Genomic DNA, 11,227 nt, shown 5'->3' with positions numbered 1-11,227 from the left:
TAGTTTGGATAAATAACTTAAATGAATTTAAAAAAAAAAACTTAAAATAAAAAGATTTTTATTAATATTAATTTATAAATAAATTATTTTATATTTAGATTTTTAGTTATAGAAGTATTTGTTTTAAAGTTATAGTATTTGAATAAATGATTCAAAAAATATATTTTTTTTACACAAGAGAATAGATAATAAATAAGAGTCAAATACGATTTTAGTTTCTAAGGTATAAGTTGAAAATTTTTTTCGTTTCCAATCTTTTTTTATACAAAATCATCCTTAAAATTCAACGTAATTTTAAAATTATCTTTCAAACCTAAATTTTAAATTTCTAGACCAAATTATCCATAACAAAAAATATAAAATTTAAAAAAGAACAAAAAAAAAACAAAAAAATCATTAACGGAGGAAAAAGAACTAGAGAAGCCATTAATGGGACCCCTACATAAAAACCCTTTCTTCCTCCATTTCTCTCAACCCATTCCGCCATGGCTCCTCCTCCTACCCTCCCACTCTTCCTAGTCTTCCTTTTTGTCGTAGCCACCCTTCAATCCAAATCCAAATCGGGTATCATCCGCCTCAACGACTAGTTTCTATTCCACTTTCTTATCTATATCACCACCTTTTGCCCTTACTCCATCGTCGTCTTCCTCGACGCCCTTCAGCTCCATGACAAGACAGAGTTGTGCCTCCACGAATTCTACCAAGAATTCTCCATTGTCTCCTCCTCCTTCATTGCCAACTACAACATCTCCTACCCTTGGCACTCCAAACTCTTCTTCTGCGACATCGAAGTTTAAAGAATCTCAGTTCCCATTCACGGAATTCGGTGTCAACACCCTCCCGCACATTTGCCTCATCGCCCCAACCATTTCTTCAAGGATTCACGGTGTAAACCTTGCATAATTAGTGAATAATTAGTTAATAAATTAATTATTAATTAAAGAAATTAAAAAATTAAATTTTATAGTTTAATGAAGTAGAAATAATTATAATATGAATTTTGACACTAATTTTAAAGGTTTTGACCTAAGATTAGGCAAAACAGTTGAACCGGATCCACATTGGGTCCAAGGCCTAACCCAACATTACTTAAATGAAGAGCACATCTCTTCTTCCCCAAAGCAAAAGGGGGAAAGAACGCCAAACCCTCACCACAAATCCAATCTCACATAACTTTCAATCCAAAACTCTGATCGCTGCACCGAGATCTATAAAATTCATAGAATAACTTGGTAAGTACCTCGCTATTTCTTGCTCAGCCACTTTTTCTTAAATTTTGAATTTTGAGGTATCAATTTTGAGAGATTATGTGATTTTGGATGTTTAGGATCAAATTAACCTTGTAAACTTATCGGGTCTTGTCCCAAATCTCTGTTGGTAAGGTGAAAAACCTCTAATCTTTGTGAATTATTAATAATTATGAGCCCTAGGTTAATTTTGGATGATATTGTTGGTATTAGATTAAATTTTGAGTCTTTGAACCAAAGTGGTGGTGTTGGAAATTTGGTTTTGGATCTTGGAGGTTGGGATATCAGTTGATGGACATTTTGGAGCCTTGGATTTTGTGGAACGGTGGTTAACTATGATGTTCCGGGCTTTAAGAGGAATCGGTCAAGGTATAATTTTAGTTTCTCATGATAACATGTAATATTTCGTGAAAACTTAGGTTAGATGGCCCTAGGTTAAGTTGTATGATATGTATGATTGATGATTAGAGACTTGTGGTTAGAATTGTTGAGTGAAGGATCGAAACGTATGATGATTAATTATGAATAATTCTGAATAATGATAATGATAAATTTTGAATTGATGAGTGGTATGTATGTATGTACAATTGTTGAATAATGAGTATATTGGAGTTGGAAGGTGTGAGAATGTATTGTTGAGATGGTAAGTATTGATGATAAGAAGTGTGATGATAAATAATGATATTGAATTATGAGAATGATGCTTGTATGAATGATGATTATGTGTGGTTTGAGTTGAAAATGATTAAGAGTGTTGATGATGAGAAATGTTTAAGAGAATCGGGTTTGCTATCATTGTAAAATAATTGAATGTGAATTGAAGTTTGGTAAAATAGAGGACTAGCGATTTGAATGAAAACTTGGTGTTGATTTGAGTACACAACTAATTTAAATGATGATGACAAATATTAAATTATTGGGATAAATACCCAATTAGTTTTGATTGTTTTTATTTAGTGATGCAGGCAAATAAATAAAGCATCACAAACAAAAAGAAATAAGAAAAGAAGAACTACCCATATTTTCAATTGAAGCCCAAGTGAAAGAAACAAACATCTCTATTGGACCGAATGAATTGACAAAAAAAATCTAAACCCAATGCAATTCATCCAAGTTGAAGCCAACATTCACATTGCTTGCTTCGGTCAGATTCTTGAGGAAAGAGAGAGTTTCTTCTTTCTGGTTCATTCACCAGAAAAGAAAGAAAGAGAAAGGTTCATCATGAAAACAGGGTCACATAACACTAATCAAAGCATGTTAAGTAAAGTCAAAGGCTAAAGGTAAATAATTTTCATTTGCATACAAGTTGATTTTTTCACTCCTTCTCCTGCTCTCTATGACACCATTTTTGGAAAGAAGAAGGAACTGGTGATGAATTATCTCTGCTTTAAATCAATGGTGTGGATTTGAGATTGTCACTGAGAAGACATCTTTCTGATGCTCTGTGGACCTCGATAAAAGCAAATGAATCAGTTTCAAAACCCCTAATTTTGGAGATGATTGAAGAAAAAGGAGGCATGATATTTGAGATCTTAAAGTCTAAGGAGTTGACTGGAGAGAAAACCTATCTGGGTCTCAGCACAAGGTACAAAAAAGAAAAAGGTTTCTAGTTGGAGGCAAGGAGAGAGAACCAGAATCTGTGTTTATTTTAGAGCTTCCCTGTGAAGAGTTCAACGTTTTGGACAGTGTTTCTAAGTTAAAGAAGTATTCCGCCAAGATAAAGAGCTTAATCAAAGTTAACTAAATTCGGTTCAACTTATAGCAACAAAGGCTGTTATGCATCAATTTCCTTCATGTTTTACAGTTTTGCATTTCAGTTTGAATGTATATCTTTCTATAATATCTGAGAGGTAAAAGGCTGTAAGAAAGACATTGAGAAAAAGCTTAAGAGTGAAAAAGGTTGAGTGAAATATTTGAGAGAAAATCCAAGAGTGGATTTTGATTTTTTTGGTTGTAATTTTCTGTTTTGTGTCAAGTACATGTGAGGTACCCCTTGCTAGTTGGGTAAGTACTTAGTGTAAAGAGTTAAATATTAGCATAACCAAGTCAAGTTTAGGAATAAGAAACTTGTGTGTCCAGATAGAATTGGGTGAATCCTAGGAAATTGGTGTATGTAATATGTAAGAACCGAACTTAATTAATCGTTTAATTAAGTAATTATGTTGCCCTAATTAGGTTTCAAAAAGTTAGAGTGAGAATTTGAGGATTTAAATATGATTTTTGGACTCAGTAGGTCTTTTTGAGTCAGAAAATGTATTTTCTGCGAAAAACCGTGAAAAATTACAAACCGACAGTTGAACCGGTTCAAGTCTGCTCGGTGTTGCGCGAGAAAAAGTGAGAACATTAAAAAATTTTAGAAAAATATTAGAAGTTGAAAACCAGGCGATAATTTTAAAGGTCTGGCCCAAAGTTGGGCCAAACGGGCTAAAAATACTAACGGGTTGAACCGAACCCAAGTTGGGTCCAAACCGAACATATAAAAAGTTCCATTAATGAACCCAATCAGCCATAACACTCTCAAAACATAACATCACCAGCTGAGAAGAGAAGGAGGAGAGAACCCCACGAGCACTATTCATCATCTTCTTCTCAAGCTCATATCTTGAGCTATAGAGCTCCGATTGCCGCACTATTTGTGGCTACGCGTTCTTTGTGAAGAGCTCTACAAGACCCATCTAAGAAACTGGTAAGGAAAGCTCGAATCCTAATCAGTTCTTCTCTTCAAAGTTTCGAGTTTTAAGATTTTTGGTTAAGTGAGATTTTGTGATTTTGGGTATTTAGATTCACTCTAACTCTTGCTTAGCCTTGAATATTGGCTACCAAAACTGTTGGACAAGGTAAGAGCTCTTGAAATCCTTGTGAGATTATGTTTAAATTGAGCCCTAGGTTGATTTGTGATTATTTATGTATATATAACTTGATTATTGTGAGTTTGGAAGCTATTGGAACTTGTTGGTGGCTTGGATTGTGTTGGAAAGCTTGTTGGTGATTATTGTTGTGCTCATTTTTTAGTTTTGGCATATTGGGAATCGGCCAAGGTATGGTTTTGGTTTCTTCTATGTAGTATATAATATCCATGGACACTTAGGCTAGTGACCTATAGGATAGGTTTGAATTAAAATGATTGTTAATTTGTTGAATGATGATGTATGATGATTTATGATGAGTTGATAAAGTTGAGTAATTATGATGAATGATGATGATATGATGATGATGATGATTGATTGTGTGAATTGAAAAGTGAATGGTGATGATATATATGATGTTGAGATTGATGAAATGGTAATGTGGTTGAAAAAATGTGAATGAGGATTGATTATAATGTGATATATTGATTATAATGTGAAATTTTTACCTTGTACGCATGCACAGACCTGTGCGTACGCACACGTAGAGGCAGGCAATCTGTTTACAGCACTAGCGCAGCTTGTGCGCTCACATACCCAATGAGGAATTGCAACCTGTGTGTACGCACAGCCCTGTGCGTATGAACACGTTGGGAAGGTCAGTCTGTTGAGGGCGCTGGCACAGGTTGTGCAAGCGAACAGACATTGTAAATTTTGGTACCTGTGCGTACAGACACCTCTATGCGTACACACACGTTTTAAAACTTCTCCAGGGCATGCACGCGCACACCCCTGTGCGTACGCACACGCCCTGTTTCTCAAATTTTAACTTTGTTTTCAACTATTCCACCTTCCCAACAAGATTGTAAGCTTCTATAACACCCTTTTAAGACTTTTGGACATAGTTTTGGGCATCTAAAGCATGGGAAAGAATTTAAGAGATTTAATTTGATATTGTTTTGAAAAATTAGAAAACGGAGGCTTAGGTTTCTGGTGTATTGAAGATGGGTTTGATGGCGTGGGAAGAATGACTGGTATGTGAAATGAGAACAGATGAACTGTTGAGTTGGGAACTGAAATGTGAATTGACAGTAGTTGAGCTAAGTCGAGGACTCGGAATGGAAATATTAATTGGACAGTGGTTGAAATGAGTCGAGGACTTGAATGTGTAATGATGATTCATTGATGGGTTGAAAATGTTTTTTCTGAAAAACCACTAAACTATTATTTTATATTGAGATTATGAGACACTATGCGCTCGGCAAGGACGGCAGTGGGATCCCACCTGTCGAGGTAGCGACGGCGGCGTAAGGGTGGTGGTTCGTCCCACTTGCATTGAGATGTGAGGTCCGTGGCAAGAGTATCCCGCTCGCATCCCTTCGGATCAATAAAGCGTGCAGGCACAAAACTCTGGACAGTGATTCGAGCATTATATCTCGAGGTTCCCAATGATGATTCCGAAGGGCGACATCTCCATGGAGATATGTCGGGTTGACAGTTGAACCGACAAGGTGATATCACAGCCAATAGGGCAAGCATTCATCATGTGCATTTTCTATTTGTTTGTTTACTTTGCCGACTTGTAATTGTATGCCTAATTGTATAACATGTTTAATTGCTACCTGAGTTACTTGCTTTATATGCTTCTACTTGTGATTTACTTGCATTGTATATAATTATGATTTCTACTGGGATTGAGGAGGTTTGGAAGGAGGTGGCGATGGGATCGCATGGAGGATAGGTTGGTGAAGGCTGTGAGACAGCGGTGTTTGGTTAGAATAGAAATCCCCTAGAGGATAGAGTACCCTGTTTGTTTATGTTAAGGTTTTATATATATATATATATATGCTTTATTGTTTTAGTTATGCCTTAAGATAAATCTTGTGATGGATATGAAGTCTAGGATTGCCTTTGGCGTCCCGGAGTCTTATATCCTACATCACTGGGCACTGTACCATACTAAGAACCTCCGATTCTCATACCATATTTCTGTTGTATTTTTCAGATGCAGGTTGCAACCCACCTCAGTGAGTTGCTTGGATGGTAATAGAAGTGGAGGATCCTATTACTTTTGGAGTCTTTTGATTATTTTGTTTATACATCTCTCACCTTTGTATTTTGTTTTGCCTAGAGGCTTGTATTTGAGAGAACAAAACTTGTATAAACTCTTTTTACTGTCAGGTTTCTGTTTGTATGTATATATGACTAGCCGGTTTAAACTCTGCGAGCTGTGGCTAGATTATTATGATATTATACTCCTTATCTTTTGTTATATCTATATCTTGTGCCTTAAGTTAGAAGCTTTGTTAGTACGTTTTTGTGCTTTTCATATCCTGTTTTTGAGCTATATCCTTCATCGGGCTTCTAGTTTATACTATTCTTTCTATATATTATATATGTATGTGCTTAGAACTGTCGTAACATTTGATTAACTTTTGCTTTACGACGCGAGGAGGCTTAGGCTAATTAGGGTGTTACATAATACTTATACTATAGTGAAAATTCTACCACTATTGTGGTGGAGACTGGATGTAGGTTGCATAGCACAAGGCAACTGAACTAGGATACATGACTGTGCAACTTCTTCCTTTCTCTCGCTGTTCTATTTTTCGATACCTATGAGATAAAACAAAATTGTCTCTTAAATTTTCTGCTGCACAGTTCAAATAGAAATCAAGTTTAAGCTGGGTAAAAAAAGAATCAGTTTATTAAAGCTAAAGAATGCCATAGATTCAACCCTCCTTCTCTAAGCCTTCTGTAAACTTCACTTGGTTTTTGACCTAATTTCGACGGGCCACAACTTGGCTTCCGGACTCCCGATTTCTATCAAATATTTCAATTGAAAATTGGGTCCGTGAAGGTTACATCGTTTGAAGAATGGATGAAAAACAATTTTTAACAAAAAAATTATACGCGTCGGAAGTTTGGTGTGTAAAAAGGAATTCTGCAGCATTAACATCTTTTGGCATTTTTTAGGGGCTCGCGTATGCGAGTGCACATGCGATGCGATAGTTTGGTTCTGGGCAAACGTGTCCGCATACACAGAAGTGTGCCGCGTACGCGAGAGGTAAAAATCATATGCTTGCGTATGCAGACAAGTGCCATGCGATGCAAGCTAATTGTTTGGTCTAAGGGGGATCGCGTACACATACATGAGTCGTGTACGTGAGTGAGGAAAATGACACCCCTACATACGCACAACATGCCATGCTAATGCGGAATCCTGTTTTTTAGCAACATTGTGTTTTGTGATTTAAACATGATTTCAAACCTCTAACCCTCTATTTTTACTTTCTAAGACCCTAAAACTTAGTTTTAGTCATAGTAAAGGAGTTGAACCTTTAGAGGGTGGTAAATTGGAAGAGAAAAAAGTTTGTGAAGTGGTGAATTATGGTTGAGAAGTGCGAAAACGCTGAGTTTGTGATGAGTATTGGCCATGATGAGTAAGAATAATTGAACTTGAATGAATAATGATAAATGAGGATAATTGGTGATGAGTATGTTGAGTTTTCTCTTTGTTGTAAAGTGTGTCAGGTACTATATCCCATGAGTGTGTCAGACACTATATCCCAAGAGTGTGGCAGACGCCATATCCCAAGAGTGCGGGAGCACTTTACCTTGGAAATTGTGTCGGGCATTATATCCTATGAGTGTGACAGGCACTATATCCTAAAAGCGTGACAGGCGCTATATCCCACGAGTATGGGAACATTTTATCTTGGAAAATGCGACGGGCACTATATCACATGAATGTGACGGGCACTATATCCCGGGCACTATATCCCAAGAGTGTAGAGGAATGTCAGAGAGAGGATATCTGGGTTAGCTACCGAGTTTGTCGAGTTCTGGCAAAGTAACCGACACGTGAGCTCACGGATAGTAGAAAAGGTATACATCATATGCATTTGTTTGTCTTGTTTGAGTTTGCATTACTTGAGTTTTCCTATTTGAATATCTATACTTACTTGCTATATGATTTACCTGCTGTAACTGTATCCTACTTGTACTTTCTTTGCCTGTATTGTTTGTCTGTGCAACTAAGAGGCCCCTTGTCTGGAAGAGGAGTGGCGAGGGCGGTTTCACCATAATTTTGGAGGATTGGAGGAAAGTGAGGATCGAGGGGTTAATTTAGGGTTGGTTTAGAGCCTAGATGACTTAAATTATAACTCTAAGCTTTAAATTTGAGTGTCGGAGTTCTAAGATCGCCTCTGACTTTTCCGGGACCTTATATATTATGTGGGTACCATTACTATACTGAGAATTCCCGGTTCTCATTCTATACAAATGGTGTTGTTTTTAGATGCAGGTCGAGAGGCACCTCGCTGAGCGTCTGAAGTTTCTGAACAGGCAAAGTTTAGCTTTGGGATGTTATATTTTGGATTGTCAGTTATGTATTTATGTTTATAGACTCTTCTATGTGTATATATAACTTATGTTTAATCCTCTTAGAGGCTTTTGGAGAACTAGGTGCTTACTTTATGTATGTCGGGTCATTTAGGTTATACTTATATACTTATGTATGTAAATATTCTCCAGCCAGCTTTGACTTCCCAGGTCGAGTCTGCAGCTTGATATTCTGTCTTGGTACTCTATTCTGTATATATTCATGTCTTATCCTTTTCCATTTTGTCCGATTTTATGTTTTCGAGTGAGATGCTCTTTTTCCTTTTCCTAGTTACAAATTCTTTCAATTATATCTATGTATATATTTTATTTTTTTAGAGGTCGTAATACCTTGCCACCTCTGTTTTATGACTTAAACGTAAAGCTCTGTGTGGTAGGGTATTACACACATCCCATGGACAAGGCGATTTCTCGCGACTCACTGAGTCAATGGTTGAGTTCGTTGAGTCCAAAACCAATATCTCCATGGTGGGGCTCTTGCTGGCGTTTATGTCTCAGGCTCTTGTGAAGGTGAAGAATGTGATGGTTCAAAGGGTGGTTTTGATGTTTGCCTTGTTGGGTTGTTTCTTAGCTGTGAAGCAGGTTGTATTCATGAATAATTGAAAGACTAGTTATGGTATTCATGGCTTTTGGCCCTCTAGTTGAAATTGATAGAGCAATTGGCACCAAGTATGGTTTGCCATTCTTTTACTCTTTGGTTTCATATTTGAGATGTTTGAGCAATTGACACCATTGTTATTGTTGCTAATGCTGTGATGAAGAAGAAGAGATGTTGTGATGTTGAAGAAGAAAAATATGATGATACTGTGATGAAGAAGAAGAAAAAGAAGAGGAGAAGGGTATTTTAGTTCGAAAGACGATTTTAAAATTATGTTGGACCTTAGAGACTATTTTGTATGTAAAAAAAGGTTAGGGACGAAATTTTTTTTTGTCTATACCTTAGGGACCAAAATCGTACTTAACCTTTAAAATAATGGTGATAACAAATGCCTTCTAATATTGAATGTTGATTTTATAATAAAATTCTAATTTCCAGTAATCTTGATGGCAATGCCAAAGAAATTATTGTATAGTTAGTGTTAGATATTTTATTATGTATGATATGGTAGGTGAAAATAGAAAACAAATATGAAATGTATGTCATGTATGTTATTTGTTGCTGTTTTTTATTTTTACTACTCCTATTAGAGCCTCCTCCTCCTTTATTAAGGTCAAGAATTTACTGTAATAACTATAAAAAATAGCAAACTATATAAAAACAAAACCACATGTGAAAAAAATAGGATTGAAATTGAGATTTCATACGACACACAATGTTAAATATAAATTTAATAGGAAAAACAACCATTAGTAATCATGAATTTTACGAACACTGACAAAAATACCCATCAAACAAGAAAACTAACGTTGTACCTATGAAAGATGGGTTTCAGACGACAGAAATATTCAAAGTCTAATTTTCGTTGACTTTTTAATAAAATTTTTAAATTAACCCAATCCTTTTCTCTTTCCCAAACTTCAACAACAACAGTGCTTCAAAAAATTTCATTCATCAATGGCTACAAATTTAGCACCTTTATTTTTTTTCTCCTAAATCTTCTTATTCTTTTCAAAATTTACAAAAAAAACACACTGAATAAAAAACTTAACATGATTGAATCTACAACAACCATTCTCACTGTCTGTCACACTCTCTCACTGTCATCGCCTCATCATCGTCGTGTCTTGCACAACCTTTGTTCAACAGCATCGTCGCCTCCGGCTCCACACTCGTTTGTCATCGTTGCGGCCTCCTAATTGATCTTCCTCGTCATTGCTACATCTAGCAGAATCGTCACCGCCACCAGTAGTATCATTGTCACCTCTAGCAGCCTCTTCGTCGCTCATTGTTGCTGCCTTTCACAGTTTCCTTGTCGTCGTCGCATCAATCTTTTCTTCTGTCGTGGCCACCTTACATTTGTTGCCACCTTCTGTACTAAGTCCTATTTTCTGATTAACATTTTGAGTTTAGGATTTGTTTAAATTTTTTTGGCAATATAAATTTTGGATATGGATTGATTAAGTAAATTGATTGGTAATTTAACCCTTTTTTTTGTTGTTGTTGTTGGTGGTGGTGTAAGTAGTGGAAAGGACCTTTCAAATTCTAAGTACAGAACTCATCTTTCATGAGTACAACTTTAATTTTTTTTATAGGTACTTTTATCAGTGTTCATAAAGTTTATGGGTATTAATGGTTGTTTTTCCAATTTAATAATAAAAATAGAGTGGTAAAATGATAAAAAAAAACACGCGGTTGAGATGGATCATTGTATAAAAATGGTGGTGGAAAGTCAGTACATTATGTAAAAATAGTGGTGAAGGACCACTAATCTCAACAAAAACAAAAAATATTTTTCACAAAGTCAAAAATAAAAGTAGTACAATAGTCTCTTTTATTTTGAAGTCAAAATTTTTTTAGTAAAAGTGATAAAATAACTTAAGAATTAGAAAACTCATATTTTTTATTTTTTTCATAAATTTTAAATTATTTTTTTGAAAAATTAAAAATATTTTTTTAAAAAAATAATACCAAACACGTTTAATGTAACATTTTATAATTAAAAAAAATTTACTATTTCTCAAAAGGCTCTAAATATACGATTCGCACGTAGCGCAGTCCATACACTTGGTAGGAAAGTAAAAATTATCTTTTATCTTTTATATTCATTATGTTAAGACTGAATAGTTTTC

This window comes from Arachis duranensis, chromosome 1 (genome assembly GCF_000817695.3).
Source record: "Arachis duranensis cultivar V14167 chromosome 1, aradu.V14167.gnm2.J7QH, whole genome shotgun sequence".
In the NCBI taxonomy this organism is placed as follows: Eukaryota; Viridiplantae; Streptophyta; class Magnoliopsida; order Fabales; family Fabaceae; genus Arachis; species Arachis duranensis.
The sequence above is the reverse complement of the archived record's forward strand: the minus strand, read 5'-3'. Positions refer to the sequence as shown.